Source organism: Castor canadensis, chromosome 4 (genome assembly GCF_047511655.1).
Source record: "Castor canadensis chromosome 4, mCasCan1.hap1v2, whole genome shotgun sequence".
NCBI classification, from domain to species: Eukaryota; Metazoa; Chordata; class Mammalia; order Rodentia; family Castoridae; genus Castor; species Castor canadensis.
The window spans coordinates 47,764,360-47,782,243 of NC_133389.1; positions in this window are offsets into that span (position 1 = coordinate 47,764,360).

Genomic DNA, 17,884 nt, shown 5'->3' on the forward strand with positions numbered 1-17,884 from the left:
AGGATGACCGCAGCATCTTCCTGCTTCCAGGTTGCTGTCCTGGATCACTGTCTTTGCCCTTCGTTCTCCTTGGCTAACTTGAACAGAGGTGAAGATAAACCAGATTAAGTGCTTGGCACCACACCAGAAACAGTAATTGCTCATAAGGTTAGCTGTTAACAACTACTCTTCATTAGCGGTCAACTAACAATTGTTGGCCTATGTTGAGCCTTTATTATACTCTAGGTCCTGTACAAAGTGTGTTAAATGTGGTCACTTTACAATCACCCTCTCAAGCAAATACTATTATTATTACCATTCTAATAGGTGAGGAAATTAAGTCCAAAGAGGCTACATGGGTTGGCCAAGGTAACTCACACCAGTAATCCCTGCTTCAGGAGGCAAGAAGCAGAAGGATCTCCAGTTTCAGGTCAGTCTGGACTACATAGTGAGTTCAAGACCAGCCTGGGCTATATAGCAAGACCCATCAAAAGAAAGAAAAAAACAGAACGAGAGAGAGAAAGAGAGATTGAGAGAGCAAGAGAGAAAAAGAGAAAGAGAAAAAATAAAAAGGCTACGTGGTTTGCCAAAGTCAAACACTAAATAACAGGAGCTGAAATGTGGCTCAAGATGGCAATCCTAGCTATTCAGGAGGCAGAGATTCAGAGTATATTGGTTCAAGACCCAGCCTGGACAAAAAGTTCACAAGACTCAGTTCCAACCAATAAAAAGGTGGGTGTAGTCATCCCAGCTAGGTGTGAAGTGTGCACAGGAGGATCATGGTCCAGACTGGTCCAAATCCTGCCCATGTAACCATCACGCTACACACTTCAGTATTCTAAGATGCACAGTTTTTCTTGGCATAGTGGTACACACTTATAGTCACTTCTACTTGATGGAAGGAAGATCACAAGTTTGAGACCATCCTCAGCAACTCACCCAGACTCTGTCTCAAAAAAACAAAATGGCTGGCAAAGTAACTCAGTGGTAGATTCCTTACCTAGCATGAGTGAGGCCCTGGGTTCAGTCCTCAATAGTGGAAAAAAAGAAAGAGAGAAAGAAAGAAAAATGAAAGATGCACGGTTTTGACAATCAGTGGCTTCAGTTGTCATAGTTTAATTGGCTGCATTATATTTTCTTGTGGGAAATTGCTGTAGTTTAGCACTTGACTGGGCCTCCAAAAGCCCACTTGGTTACTTGCTTGTGGTGCCATTGGGAGGTAGTGGAATGTTTTATAGGTGAGGCCTAGTGGGAGGATATTAGGTCACTGTGGGTGTACCCTTGAAGGGGATATTAGGACCCTGGTCACTCTTTTTCTCTGCTTTTTCTCCCCTGCTTCCTGGCCAACATGTGGTGAGTATCTTCCTCGGCCATGCACTCCCAACTATGATGTTCTGCCTCACCACAGTCCCATAGACAACTGGGGCCAAGCAACCACGGTCTGAAATCTCTAAAACCATAAGCCACTATAAACCTTTTCCCTTATTAAGTATATCATCTCAGGTATCTTGTCACAGCAATGGGAAACTGATTAACACAGAAATAAAATAATCTTAAATGTTATGATTGATGGCATCTTGGATTTCTAGCGTATTGCTTCACTACAAAGTCAAAATGGAGAATCTTGGATTCCTATAAGCATTCTCAAACACTCTTGTTTCCCTTCATAATCCATAGGGCCCCCAGTAGGAGACTTCACAGGGCCTGAAATTTTTGTTTTTAGAAGAAGGGCAAGGGGAGAAGACTCATCCTGCTATATACCCAGGTAGCAGGGCAGGAGCCTTGAGGGAAAAGGCTAGGCCACATGCATCCAGAAGGGGAATGGCAGCCTCAGGGTAGTTTGTCTCCCTCTTCACCCAGAAAGTGTGGGTGTGCAGATTCCCAAAGGTGTTTTCCCAGATGGGGCCAAAGGTCACAGCAACAAAGACCCATGAGAAAATTAATAGAGTAAGGCTCCATGTGTGTCCTTTACAGGACAACTCTTCCTTGACTAGGGGCCATTTTGCACAAAAGGACCAGCACTTATTGAGGCTTCCTTATACTAATATCTCTGATCAAACTTGTACCTAAGCCAATACAGGATTAAGCTTAACAAGAGATAGGTAAACAGAACCAGTGTTGTTTTATGATAAGGAAATTAGATTCATACTAAATCTATGGATTTTCCTTTCCCAGGGGTCCTGAGGCCTTATGCTAAGAGTAAGATTTGAAACATGCTGTCATTCAAAGAAAAAAAAAGGGAGGGGTTGTTGTTTCTTTTTTGGTTTTTTTGGTAGTGCTAGGGATCAAACCCAAGACCTCATACATGTAAGGCAAGCATTCTACCACAGAGCTGAGCTATATCTTCAGCCCTCATCCAATTCTTAAATATATAAAACTCATGCCTTCTCACAGGCCTTTCTCCAGGTATTTGGGGACCAACTGCAAGAACTGGTGAGTGAATGGATGAATGAGATGAACAGCAATTTTCTCAGAGCCCCAGGAGTTCAAGATGGGAGCCAGTTTAGCAAAGGTTATACAAGGTCAGGTGATCTGGAAGTAAAAGTAGAGATATCTGGTCAACTTTAGGGTACCCAAGCAATGTCAAGTTCACAACTACTTTAGGTTTTAGACCCAAGTGGTAAGTTCAAAATCTCCAAAATGTTCTGAGAACCTATGAACCCCAAAGAAATTCTGAATATTTTGTATATATTTTGAATAGATAGAAAGATGGAAAGACTGCTGTGGGGGTTGAGCTCTTCTGCTGGGCTGAAAAAAGCAGTGAGAATTCCTAGACAGAAGAATGAAATTTGAAAAAGCTCAGAGTCAAAAACACACGTTGGTTTCCAAGCTGACCTTGGCAACTTAAAGAGTGAGCACAATTTGAATGCAGGGCATGGGGAGAGGCAAGCTAGGAAGGGAAAGGGAGAGGAAGTGCTAATGATGCCTTCTCTTCCAGGTAAATGGAAGCAGCTGTCCTGCTTCTCAGAGAGAGAATTAAAGGATAGGACTAGAGGGAGGAAGAGGAGCATGAAAGGGAGGGCCGGAGAGAGTGTCCCACAGAGAAGGACCTTCCCATAAACCCAATGTAGCAATCCACTGGGATTTTTGTTACCCAAGAACAGGCATGCTGAAGACCCCCTCTCCCTTCCCCAAACCTTAACCGCCCAAATTGTATGTGTCTCATAGGGAAAATAACTAACAAAAATGGAAAAGCCGTAAAGTGTCAAATCTCTATCACCCAAAAATCTAAAATAAATATGCATATGTGTCACTACTGAGCAGTAACTGGGGTTTTATTGTGAAGCGTTCTAGGTGGGGGCTGTCATGTCAGGGAGGTGCTGTATGAATGCCTCACAAAGGGTTCTTCATAGAACAGTTGAGGGGACAAGACCCACTGGTTCCAGTAGGGCAGAGGGAAGTGGACACGTGAGAGATACGGTGATTCGTTAGGTTATCGACGGAGCCAGGCTTGATATTATCCCCAAGGGTAACTACCAAGAGGACTTGTAATGGTGAACTTGAAGGAAGGGAGCATATGCTCCAACAAAATGGTTAACAGCAAACTGAAGGGCAAGAAGAGGCTCTCCCCTTCCCCCCATGAGCTGCAGGCTAGTTAAGATGCCACGTGGAGAGGGTCTGCATGCCTTCGAGCACAAAGCGCAAATTTGAAAAAGGGAGGTAAACTGGAGACCGTTAAACAGAAAGCGTGTGGGTTTATGAGAGCATCCGTAGAAACTGCACTGTTTATCAGAAACTAATGAAACAGAAGAGTTTGTTCCCTCTCCTCCCCTACTCCCTTCACCATTCCAAATCAAAAGAACTGAAACATAAAATAGAGGATCCTGAGAATTCTAAGGAAAAAAAAAAAAGATAGCTAAGGAGGGGTTGATGAAGAGAAGTGAATTCTGCATTTGAAGACAGAATCCTACAGGTGAGACTGGGGGCAAGAGTTTCCAATTACAGGGAAGGGTGAGAATGGCAGAGAAGATATGAAATATCGTATTTGTGTTTGTTCTGTACTGAAAATGAGGCTCTTCCTACCCCAAGGACAATTTTCACAGAAAGCAAAATGCAGTTTGAGGGACGAAGGCATCTCTCCACAGGTTCACAGAGCAGCCCAAATGGTGCGGCACCACCATCACCAGCCCTAATCAGATGCCCTGACCCCCCACTGCAGTGCTGAGGAGGCCCAGCGAGGGCCCCGAGGGTCCCTCACTGGAGACTATGGCAGTCATCACAAACCCAACCATAGTAGGAACACAAACAACCAGAAATGGGTCCCCACTTCTTTTTTTTGGGAGGGAGGCAGACATGTTAGGCAGACACTCTACTGTTGAGCCACAGCCCAGTCCCATTCTCCGGTTTTTTAAAATCAGGATCCCTGTTACCCCGTCTCCATTATTCTGCTTCCTCACCACAGTCCATGTTGCATATGTTGCATTTCTCTGCTCCCCACGACTCCAGGAAGACCTTGGGCTGCCCTTAAACTTGACCTGCCACATTTCTCACTCTTCCATGACTTACCTTAGCACCCACCCGACACACACAGTTGTTCTGACTTCCCACAATTGTTCAGTCTACATACTATTTTGAGTCCTCCATGACTCGAATCCATGCTCACATACTTGGATTTCAAGGTCCCTTTTTCTCTGCTTTGCCCTCCTGCCCCTTCCTGCCAGTCTACACCCTGCCTCTTGTAAGAGTCAATGCTTCCTTCTCAGCTCTATGGAAATATATTTCATGTACTGTGTGTTTGCTTCCTCACTGCCGTAACAAAATACCTGACAAAACAACTTCAAGGAAGAGAGATTTATTTTGTTCTTGGTTTTTGAGGTTTCAGTCCATCATGGTGGGGAGGGCATGGAAGAGCAACTTACATAAATAGAAGCCAGGAAGCAACGGGGATTGGGAGGAGAGGAGAGAGAGAGAAAGAGAGAGACTGCTTGTACCCTGGCTTTCTCCTTTTATTCATCTCTGGAAATGTCCTCACAGACACAGCAAGAGTCGTACTTCACTAATCTCCAAGGTGCTTTTCAATCCAATCAAATCGATGATGAAATTGACTACCACATGGGACATCACCCATTTTAAGTGTTCATCCAAGTGGCGTTATGCCTTCACAATATTGTGTAACCATAGCCACTAATTCCAGAACATTTCCATTGTCCCCCCAAAAAGAAGCCTTAGATCCAGTATATACTATTCCACTTCCTTCTTCCCCAACCCCATTTGCCCTCACTCACCCCATCCCTTGGCAGCCATGAAACTACTTCTGGTCACTAGGGATGGTTTGCATATTCAAGTGCTTTCACATGAATGGAATTGTAGAATATGTGGTCTTTTGTGATTGGCTCCTTTCTTTCACTTGGATTTTAAAGTTAACCTATGTTGTAATTTGTATCAGTACTTTGTTCTTTTCTATTATTGAACAATACTGTACCACATGGACATGCTACATTTTGTTTATCTGTTCTTCAATTGGTAGACATTTGAGTGGTTTCTACTTTGGGGCTATTATGCACAATGCAAAGTGCTATGAATACATATTTTCATTTCTCTTGGGGTGCAATTTTGGGTCATATAATAATTCCATATTTAATATATTGAGGAACTGCCAAGATTTTTTCCAAAGTGTTGGCTTCATTGTTACTCCCACAAACAAGTGTAAGGATTCCAGTTTTTCCACATCCTTACCAATATTCTTTATCATCTAACATTCACTTTTAACAGACACACATTCACACAGCCAGTCTGTTAATCCTTTACTCTGCGCCAACCCCCACTCTCATTGCTCTTTCTGCCTCTCTGTCTCTGTCTCTGTCTTTCTCTCTCTCTCTCTTTCTGTTATCTTGTGTAATCTTTTCAAATGCAAATATCATTTCCCTCCTTTCACAAATGAAGTAACCAAAGATTAGAATTTAGCAAAAACACCAGTACTGGGTCAGGGACTCACTCCAACTTACCTGTGTCTAAAACTTGATTTCAAATGCTCCCCACAGGACCTCCCCCGCCATGCCTTTGCATACTGATTTCTAGCACCAATGATCATTTCTTCTTCAGAAATGCAAGCTAGTCATGGTTTGCACACCACTTTGAGTTGCTCTCTCATTGTTTCTTGTATAAAACATTGTTTTTCCCAACTAGACAGGAAACATATCATTAGCTGGAACTCTTCTTCCTCCATTTTTTATTTATTAAATAAAATGCTTAATAGACACTCAGTGGATTGACCAAACTTTTTAGAGTTTGACATGTTTTGTTTTCTTGTTTCTGAGAGGTGGAGCAAGGTGAAGATGTAGAATTTCCCTTTTAGTTTGTTTCCATGCTGTTTGACTGAGCAAGAAGGTCTAGATGTATGCCGCAGGGCGGTGGCTCTACTGTGTAATCCTAATTACTTGAGAGGTGGAAACTGGGAGAATCAAGATTCGAGGTCAACCCATGTGAAAAGTTAGAAGGAGCCCTATCTCAACAAACATGCCAGACATGGTGGTAAGCTGTAATCTCAGCTAAACGGGAGATGTAGTTGGAGGATTACAGTCCAAGACAAACCCAAGCAAAAAGTGTGAGACAGTATCTGAAAAATAACTAAAAGCAAAAAAGGGCTGGAGTGTAGCTCAAGTCATAGAGCACTTGCTAGGCAAGGCCCCGAGTTCAAATCCCAGTAGTACCAAAAGAAAATTATAGATATGATAATTTTCATACTCGAACTCACATAACCTTAAAAAAAAACTAGAAATCTGTATTCCATAGAGTATCTATCTTCAAAGCAAGTGTTTATAAGAAGAATTATATAACTTGACTTTTTTCTTAAATACACATATATACAATATACACATTTATAAAATGTATATATACACATACTTTTATGTGCATATTATATCCTCTCTGATTTTTCTAATGCCACCACAAAATAGTTACGAATTTGCCTCATTCTATATATAAGCAAACAGATGCTCAAAATGCACAGCAAGTAAATGACCTGATGCTCTTCACTGTGCCACACTGCTTCTCCCAGCCCAAGAAGTAGCCTTGGCCATAGACTCCATTAGCCTGTCCTCCCGTCTTCTCTGAACACCTCCCTTTGACCACCATAGTTGTCCATGTAATCTCATCCTGCCTTTCCATCTCTACAGCCTTTACACCCAAACATCCTGACCAGTCAATGACAGATGACACAAAAACATCTGGAATAAGGAGCAGGTGCAGTTTGCATTCTTAGGCGAGGAACTCAGGATGGGAAATGATGGGCTAAGACTGAATGGCATTCAAATAAACCCCTAAAAATATGTTCAACCCCAATGGCTTCCTAAGTGTTACTCAACAAACCCTGCGGGTGGAAAATAATAGATGCCACAAGTTAAAAAGAGGTCTGCTTCATTCTGTTATCACTCGCAACATCTCAAATAAACTTGAGTGAGCGTCATTGAAAGAACCTTCAAGTAAATCTGGATAGCTTGGTTTTAATCCAGTGTGACGTTAGTCACTCAATCTCCTCAGGCTTCTTCTACCTTTAAGAAAACATGTTTGACAGAGTTACATGATCAAAACTATTTGATGGGCTGGGGTGTGGCTCAGTGGTAGAGCACTTGCATATTGCCTAGCAGGTGGGAGCCCTAGGCTTAATCCTCAGAATCACAAAACAAATATCTGTTTAATTAACTATGTAATCATTCAAACTGTGAATGATATCAAATATGAAAATGATTCTTTTTTTTGGCGGTATTGGGATTTTAATTCGGGGCCTCATGCTTGCTAAGCAGGCACTCTAGTACTTGAACCATCCCCCTCCCAACTCCCTTGAAATGATTCTTAAATGATTTTCAATATGAACTGATTCTTTATTCCATATGTGGGGAATTGAACTCAGAGCCTGGTGCATGCTGCATGCTATGCTGTACCACTGTGCTAACCCCGCAGCCTGATGATTTAGTTTTTGCAATGGGGGAGGGGCTTCCTTGGCAGGAAGAGGCTCAAGAACAGGGCAATTTATCTAGAGTCTACAGTGTGCTTCAAGAGGACAAGAACCCCATGGAGGGTGTACATAAAGTCTTGGGAGTTCAGATTGGGAGGAACCACGCACCTTGACTATAGGTTCCATAGATTGTCCTCTTTCCTTCTTTCAGTATCTCCCTGTGGCCATGAACCATATGTTCATGGTTTCCTTGGATCCTCAGTAGAACCAGTAACCCCACCCCCCACCAGCTATTGCCAGCACTGAAAAGTGGTGGTGGACAGTTGTTTCCCACAGAGGATTGAATTCACATTCAACTCAAGGCCCCCTCCTTACTTCTTACAGGACAAGATAAACCATTTAGACAAGAGATCCAAACCTAAGCAAACTCTCTCAAGGTTGCTTTTGTAAGGTAGTCAGTGATGTCAGTATTCTTGTGTGTTCTGGGGCTCACCTCAATCAGGATGACTGCAGGTGACAGTTTTGGGCATAGATTTTCAGCATCACATGTCAACCTTGCCTCTCTGGAGCTAGGGTCTTGAAAATCTGTAAGAGATTTAAACTTGCATCTTAGGTGAGCTTATTTGATGACCAATGCTTGAGATTCATATACCCTTTATGCAAAATCCTAAGAAAATTCTAGATTTTGCTTTAAACACTCTAATTGTCTCTCAGATTTTAGTTTATCTCCATTGTTAAATGACAGGTTGGACCTGAGAGCCAATTAAACACACAATTCAAATGAAGTAGAAAAAATAAAATCTACATTGGTTCCTCCTAGAGATGGCTCTAATTGGAAACCAGCCTAAACACAGATGTTGATGTGGATCCAACTGCTGTGGAGATGTACTATACAGTGTCACCTTGGCATTGAGAAGGGACTTCTGCAGAAAGACACACACACACACACAAATGACACATTCACTCTGCATGAGCACAGAGAGGAAGAGCTAGGTAGTTGTTAAGCAGAAAAGACAAAAAATGAAAGGTAACAAAAAATGACACATTCACTCTGCATGAGCACAGAGAGGAAGAGCTAGGTAGTTGTTAAGCAGAAAAGACAAAAAATGAAAGGTAACAAACATGTATTTTCATCAGAATCCCATAGATACAATGGCCCTCATTGTAAACAAGTGGTTCCAGATTTGAGAAGATCTTAGATGTGTGTGTGTGTGTGTGTTTTGCATTCGCTTGGTTTTTGTTTGAGTTGTGATAAAACATTCATAGCGCAAGGCTTACCATTTGAAACATTTTTAGGCATACAGTTCTGTGGCATTAAGAATAGTCATATTGTTGGGCAGCCATCACCAACCTGAGACTCAGTACCCACCGAACACTATACTCCATTCCCTTCTCCCCTAACCCCTGGGCCACCATTGTACTTTATGTCTCTAGGAATTTGTCAATTCTAGCTCCCTTGTATAAGTGGAATCATATATTTGTTCTCTTCTGTGTGGCTTGTATCACTTAGCATACTGTTGTCAAGATTCGTCTATGTTGTAGCAAGTGCCAGAATTTCCATTCTTTTTAAGACTGAATGATATTCCACTGAGTGTATATCATATGCAGCAACTTATGCATCTGTTACCCACCTGTGCTGCTTGACTGCTTCCACCTTTGGGGCATTGTGAGTAGTGCTGCTATGAATGTTAACTACAAATGTCTGATAAATTCCCTGTTTCAGTTCTTTTGAGTAGGGGGTCTCAGATTTTCAGATGCATTCTACTGATCTTTGGGAACCAGTAGCATAAAATGCTAAAGCAAAATTCATAAAATTATCAAATGCTAATGGCATGCATTCTTCACCTTACCTGTTAGCAATTTTTATCTTTTGCCCTTTTCAGTTGCTTTTTTTTTTTTTCAGTACTAGTGATTAAACCCAGTATGCATGTTAAGCAAGCACTCTTCCACTTGAGCCACACTCGCAGCCTTTCTGTTTTGTATTTTTATCTTGGAGATAGGATCTGGTGTTAACTTTGCCTGGATGGGTCTCCAGATCTTAATCCTCCTGCCTCTGCCTCTAAAGAAGCTGGGATTACAGGCATAGGCCTCTACACTCAGTTTCAGTTGCTTTTCTAGTATTTTCTTTCCTTTATATTCACACATTTATTTATTCATTCATTAAATAAATGAATTCATTCATTCATTCATTCATTCAAGTATTTATTGAGCACCAACTGTGTACCAAACATTATGTTAGATCCTGGAGACACAGGTAATAAAGGCAAGCATAATTCCTACCTAATGAAGCAGATGGTAAGCAAATTCCACAAATACATCAGCAAAAACTGATCAGCACCTCTAAAAGAAAAGTTCAGTAAACTATGAGTTCTTATAATAGAGAGCTCTGGTCTGGTCCCAAGGAAAAGGAAGTAATGTTTTAGCTGAATTGTGAGCAGAAGTTACAAGGCTGGTGAAAAGAAAGAGCATTTTATACACAGGCATTGACACCCTATACAAAGTCCCTGGACTAAGTTGGAAGACATAACGGAGGTTCAGAGCAGCGGGGGCAACCCACAGAAGGGCAAGAAAGCCACATGAGGGTGCAGAGAGAAATGGACCAGATCAAGCAGGGCCTTCAGAAATTTGGGACATTACTCCAAGAGCAGGGAGAAACCACTAAAGAGATTTATTTATTGAGAGCCTATTGAGAGTCAGGTCCCTCTATCAACAAGAAAAATCTATGTCCTCAGAAAGAATAGGAGGGGACATCTCTGTCTCCCTATACCATGGTGGCATCTTTCCAGAGTGTGAAGAGAAGTGCTGTCTGTAGAACACAAAAGCTGTGGGCCTTAGGTTTAACCTGCTTCTTTTCAATATTAGACCTTGGGGGCTTGGACTTCTTTTTTTTTTTTTTCATACTGGGGCTTGAACTCAGGACCTACGTCTTGAGCCACTCTGCCAACCCTTTTTTTGTGATGGGCTTTTTCAAGATAGGGTCTCGCAAACTAGTTGCCTGGGGTTGACTTCAAACTGCAATTCTCCTGATCTCTGCTTCCTGAGTAGCTAGGAATACAGGCATGAGCCTCTGGCACCCAGCTTCTTCTCAAACTTCTTATTGATAATACAACTATTCCTCTCAAGCCTAACTATGGATGCAATGGGGAGTTCAGGATTCTACACCAGCCTGGTCTTTTGTGGACTTATCAAGGACTTTTGGAATTAAGCAAGACACGGGTAATCAATTCTGATGCTTTAGGCAATTAGACCACCCGTGGGGCTTGGGAAAGCTATTTCCTGCTGTATATGAAATGACACAATCCGCTTTGTTTGTGGCTGGGAGGACCTCTCCTCCCTCTAGACCAGATGGATGTATCACACAGTGGCCTCGGCCAAAGGCCAGGTACCCAAATACCCAGAGCAGGGTTCAACTCAGTGAGGGAAATCTTAGATTCATTAAGAAATAATGGGATTTGTTTTCATTTGCCAAACTATTTCCTTTTTCATCTGCAGAAGGAAATGTGTACACATCCATGTGTGTAACTCACAGGAGATTGCATATAGACACATGCACAGGCAAAGAAAACTGAAAGGGCTAAACTCACACCCTCACACTTGTTCCGTGATTGGACACATCTGATATACAGCTGGGCAGGGCACCAAGCCCCTCATCTTGTAAACGGTTCACGGTAACGAAAGCTGAACTTTGGGAGTGTAATTACAAAGAGAAAGTGCGGGTTTCCTTGGGACTTGGGCTGGGAGCAGTTTTGTGTACTTGGCTTGCCTGGGGGAGGCGGTACCATTAGCTTTTCCTAGTCTAATTAGGAAATGTACACAGCCAAGGTTCTTCCAAATTAAGAGCCAGCTAATTAGGCTGTGGAGCTCTTCCTCTAGAACTTGCTTTGTTGGGAAACACCTTTCTCATTATTTGTCACCAATAAAGAGTGAGGGGAGGTGCCAAGGAGATGAAAGACTTTATGCAAGCTTAAAAAGAAAAAAAAAAAATGGAGATGGGGAATGAATGGGTTGCCAAAGAAAGGTGATCTTATGTACTGCCCTCCCTAGTCCTATCTATGTCCATTCAGCCTCCGGCATCCTGCACTGGACCACGTGAACTATGCCAAGTTCAGGACTCGAAATTCAGCCCAGTGTTGCAAGGCTATTTATCAGGATAGGAACTCAGGGAAAGTATTTCCTGAAGTATTTCCTGCCACTTTCCTGCCTCCCTACTTCTGTACAGCAAAGAATGGGTCTGGGTGGGCCGTAAAAGTGCTATGCCTCCCCTGGAATAGTTCCTTACTCTTTCTTAGGGCAAAGCCACCCCCTTCCTGCTCACTGACAGGACAAAAGACTTACTGAGGTTTTCAAAAACAGCTGTCTTCATTGTGGATTTGACTAACCCATGAAAGAATGAGCATGTTAGCTGGGCATGGCGGCTCACCTCTGTAATCTGGGAGGTGGAGATTGGGAGGATCAAGGTTTGAAGTCAACCTGGGGATGGAGGTGGGGGGAATTCAGTAGATCCCATCCCACAAATAAGCTGAGCATAGTGGTACATGGAAGACCATAGGTAAAAGGACCACTGTAGAATCCACCAGAAGAAAGGTGAGACCATATCTGAAAAATAACCTAAAGCAAAAAAGGGCTGGAAGTCTGGCTTATACCTGCCTAGTTAAGGTCCTTAATTCAAAACCAGTAACACACAACACACACACACACACACGAAAGTGCATATAGCTTTTCCCATGAAGCAGGCTTTTTCTGTGGAGAGGTTGTCATAGAGATTTTCATAGAGATTCTTACAAGACTATCATAATATCAGAGCTACCATAAGAGTCAAAGTCTTCACAGAAAATAGAGAAAGAAGAACAAAGACAACACCATCGTTTCGTCATTCAAATGGAGTGCTTGATATCCCATGGGCAAAGAAATTGGTTCATTGATTTCTTCTTTTCACTTGCTGACTATTGTGACATAGAACAAATTTTTTTTTTGAAAACTTCACTCACTAATTCAGTTCATATATGCCTCCTTACAAGAGCCTGACTTTTGTTTAGGAAGCCAAAGATGGATTGAGAAGGGAGAGCATCGACAGCAAAATGATTAGTTATGAGTAACACAAATGCAAAATTTCATCTGGTGAGAAAAGCACTGGTCTCAGTGTCAGACAAAGGCTCTTCCTCTCAGTCCATGACTTGAAGGGTCACTTTTTCTCCTTCCTCATCTTTAATACAACTGGATAAGAACCCAGGGAAGGGGACCAAGTGAAGTCATGGAGGAAACAGTGTTTGATAAATTATACAATGTAACTTCTCGTTGTCTCAGTCTGAATAAAGAATGTTAGACACAAAGTTGAAATAGAAAAATAACAGGACTAACAAGGTAAGATGTCAGAGTTTGCAAAGGTTACATATATAATACATTAAAATATGACTCAAATTTGGGTCAAAATGCTTTGAAATGTCATCTAAAAGTAAAGATTGACATTGTCATCTTCTTTTCCTCTTTGTAGTTTTCCAGGGAATGACAAAGAAAACTTGTGACTTCTAAGAGCCCAAAGAAGGGGGAGAAGTAGTTTTATACATTTGTCACTACCCAACCCCAGTCCTATGCCCCATAAAAGTGCAGGGAAGTGGGCTCTTTGAGTAAGTGTCCCTTTGTTGAGGAATTATCAATTTCAGTGTTTCTACCATAGGCTTAATTCTTTCTGGATCAAGCAGAAGGTTTCTCAGTTCTTTCAGGATTCTTCCTTTTTTCTTAAATGCACTTCTCAGAAAGTCGAAATGCAATTCTGGGAGGATGAGTTGAAGATACCAGCATCCTGAAGTTATGCCTCTAAATTTGATTATTACAAGCCACCCTTCCATCAGTCCCCACCTGTCTTGCAAAGTAACCACCAGAAACAATAAAAATGAGCTGCAGATGGAGGTCAGTTTTCAGACTGAATAGATTGAAAAACAGCAAGTGACACTCTTACAGAACATGAAAGTAGCAGGAAAAAGATGTGTTTTTACCCTTTAAAGTCTAAAGGTTTTCTTCATACTGTTCCCGGATATAAAAGGTCATCAATTAAAATTATAAAAAGTTACTACTAAGCCAATGGATGTGGGTATGTAGACTGAATAAATATATCTAGACATTTCCAGATGGCCACAAGAAATTAACCAAGAAAACTAAGGCTGCAGCTATATCCAATCCAAATTTAAAAGTAAAAACGAGATTTTGCTTCATGATTCCAAATAACCAGTTTACTTCCTTTCACTAATCTAAAGGCTATTTGAGATTTAGCGTTTTCAGGTTCAAGATCACACTTACAGGTCAAACACCATGGATTCCAAGTGTCTAGACTCACACTCAGCGGTTTCTAGGGATCTAGCATCTAACCTTTCATCAATGTTTTCTGCAAGGAATGGGGTACCTTGGCTGATCCTCACACGTGATGATGACATGGGCTTTCTGGATTGGGTGTTGAGGGTTGAGTTGAGTTGGGTCTTCAATATGATGACATGGCCAACACAAGCATTGGGTTTTCTGCTCCACTTCTTTATATGAAGCTGTGGTCAGGTTCAACTCATTTCCTCTGTGCTATGGATGGGAATTAAAAAAGAGATCAGAGAACCGTATGTCTGGTCTTGTGTTTAGCACATTATACCTGTTCCTCTCACTTATTATTTTAGAGTTCAATGTTTGTATATCTAATTCATTTTTTGGAGGTGGGACTGGGGTTTGAACTCAGGGCTTCCTGCTACCTCTTGAGCCACACCTCCAGACCAGCTAATTCCTTTTTATTGTGACAAAATATATGTGGAATTTTCCTTTTTTTAAACCATTTTGTAGGCAGATTGAAACTCAGTACCCATTAAACAATAACTACACATCCCTTTCTCCTCCCAGTCCTGGGGAACCACCGTTCTTCTGTTCTATCTGCTATCTCTATGGATTTCACTATTCTAAGTGTCCCCAAAAGTGGAATCATGCAGTACTTATTCACTATATTTTGATATGACCAGAGAATTCAGAAGTAAGAAATCGCTAAACCCTAGGTATACTAAATAAAACTAAAGCACTATTCATACTGACCATTTTGCAAGTTCTGAGTTAAATGCTTTCTCTTTGATTTTTGATGTTTTAAGCTTGTTGCTGACCAAAGATTAACCACTCCTCCAGTTTTCTTTTCTTTCTTTTTTCTGGTGTGGAGAGTACTGGGGTTTGAACTCAGGGTCTCATGCTTGCTAGGCAACATTCTACCACGTAAGCCATGCCTCCAGCCCTTTTTGCTTTAGTTTGTTTTTTCAGGGACTGTTTTGTGCTTTTGCCTGGGGCTGGCTTAGGACCTCGATGCTCCTACCTCTACCTCTACCTTCTGAGTAACAGGGATCATAGGCCTGTGCCACTACACCCAGCTTGACTTTTGAGATAGGGACTCACTAACTTTTTTTTTTGGCCTGGGCTGGCTTCAATTGTGATCTTCCTGTGTGACAGCCTCCCATGCAGCTGAGATTATAGGCATTTGCCAGCAACCTGGCCCAGATTTTCTTTAGGTACGCCTTACTGCAGGAGGGAAACCTGGGATATTCTCCTTCTCCTTACCCCTTCACGCCCCCTTGGGGAAATAAGGAATAACAGGGTTATAATAATGCTTTATCAAAAGCTAAAGAAGTAAAAAATAAATAAATAAAAGACTAATGAGTTACTATCATTATCTTATAAGCCTTTCCACAGAGGCTTTGTTTTGTTTAGAGTTGTCAACAGTTAGAAAAGAAATAGGCACACAGACTTTGTTTTCTCGGCAGGAGCTGCTGTATGTTTGATACAATGGATTTTTTTTCTTTAAAAAAAAAATTAAGAAATCCATTATCTACATAGCAACCTTAGAGGGACAGATTGAGGGTTTCATTTTAGAATTTCATAACTGACTCTCATAGCCAGATGGTCTTTATGCAATGGAAGTTCCCTGCCATCGGTCATAATTGTTTCTTATCACTGCTATTATTAATGTTCTTATTACAAGTAATGTCAAAACCTACATCCTGTGTTGAATGGTCCTATGGCTTTGCCCATTTTAAATACTCAGCCTTAAATTCATTAAGACCCTAGGAATTGTTTGTTTTCTTGTTAACTTTAAAGGAATCACAAATTCTGCTTCTATAGCAATTGACTAATAACTGTTCCTACTACAATTTAAAGAATAATCCAGTTGTTTCTTATTTAATTAATCTTCTGAACAGTTTTTTTTTTTACTAGAGCACATACACAATTCCTTTTCTTTTTAATACATTCTATGTTTTTAACCATGGCGTAATTCCATTGGATAAGTTTTGTAGTGATTGTTTTTTTCCCAGGGGTGGAGCAGGGAAAGGATTTTTAAAAATTGAAATATGGCATCTATATCATTAGGGATTTAAAGTTAGTAATATGCTTAAGGCAGATTTTTTATGGTTAGCAAAGCTGAGAGGTTCTGACACCCAAAGGATGCACAAAGAGATAACCTCCATAAATGTATATGGTGCCCCCGAGGTGCCGCAATTGTATTATGGGGTTTCTCATGAACGGCCTTGGTTCAGACAGTGGAACAGTGAAGCAGAGCTAAGTGGTTCTGAACCGGATGGGCTGCACCTTACACTGCAAACCCAAGTGCCTCCAATGTGGCCAGTGTCCTAGAAGGCACTGGAGGGTAAGAAACATTACGAACAAGCTAATGAATGTGCAGTTATTAAAAGTGTTTCTTTAAAATAGCTGCTGCAGAGCTTAAAAACTGGTAGCCTAACAGATTGCATGGAAGCCTGAAAACGATAAGGTCTGAAGTTAGGGAAAGAAAACCCATTAACTGGAGAATGTGGAAAACAGGGTTTTATGATATATGATATGATATGATTGATTGATAGAGTGGAATGTTTCTTAAAGATCTGAATCAGCCCTGAAATTCATTTCTTTCTGTTTTCAAAACTGCATTTTCTTTTGGTTGCTGTTATTTTTATTTAGTTAGTTAGTTAGTTTTTTAAAGTGTTTGCTGGTACTGATTTTTATAATTCCTGAAAGGCAAAACGCAAATAGTTATGAAGAAGGAGGTTCGTGGCAGAATTCTAGTCAAGGCTCAACTTCTTACATGAGCAATTATATCAAATGCTTAATTAACTGTTTTATATGCGTGAGGCAGTCTTGTCAAAAGCAAGCATCCTCAAAGGAACAGAAAGAACATGAGGTTTTCTGTTTTGTTTTTGTTTTCCCTCGTTTGTTTAAGACTCTGAATCCTCCCATCTAAGTCTCCTGAGTGCTGGGATTTCAGGTGTGCCCCATGACACCCCTTCTGTGATTTTTTTATAGCTAGGATTTACTTTGAGGAAAAGAAATCTCATTTCACCCCATAATTTTTCCATGTGAAAAAGTGAGGGCTCCATGTAATTACTAGATAAAATAATAAAGCGATATTTAGTTATTACCTTTTGAAATATCAATCAGAGACACATCAACAAATTAAGGACTTCTACTGCATATATATCCTTGTTCTGTGCTTTTAACATAAATAGTAGCACTTTGCCGGGGACCATGTTAATTATTCAACACTGGTATAAATCATAGTGCTAATGACCATTGTCATTTATTGAGAACTTACTCTATGCTAGGCACAATTCTAAATCCTGTCTACATGTTATTCTGTTTATCCTTAACCCTTCCAAGATAGGATTTTTATTTATATTCTATGGCTGAAGAAAATAAGGATCTCACAAGTTAAGGTAGCAGAATTATGACTATAACTTAACTAGTCATGAAACTTATTTGCAATTTAAAATATAGAAGGTGATTATCCAGCAAAGAAGTGGAAATGTTAGTAACAAATGTGCATGCATCACAACTTTCTTTACACATCTACTTCTTTGTGAATGAATGCATTTCTCTATTGAACAAGATCAAAAATGGCGATCAGACTATCTGGCCATGATCAGGTGTTATCTCTTCATTCATCTTTTGTGTGGCTTTATAATGTGAGATTATAACTAGTGTCCACATCAGATAACTAGAGAAGAAACTCTG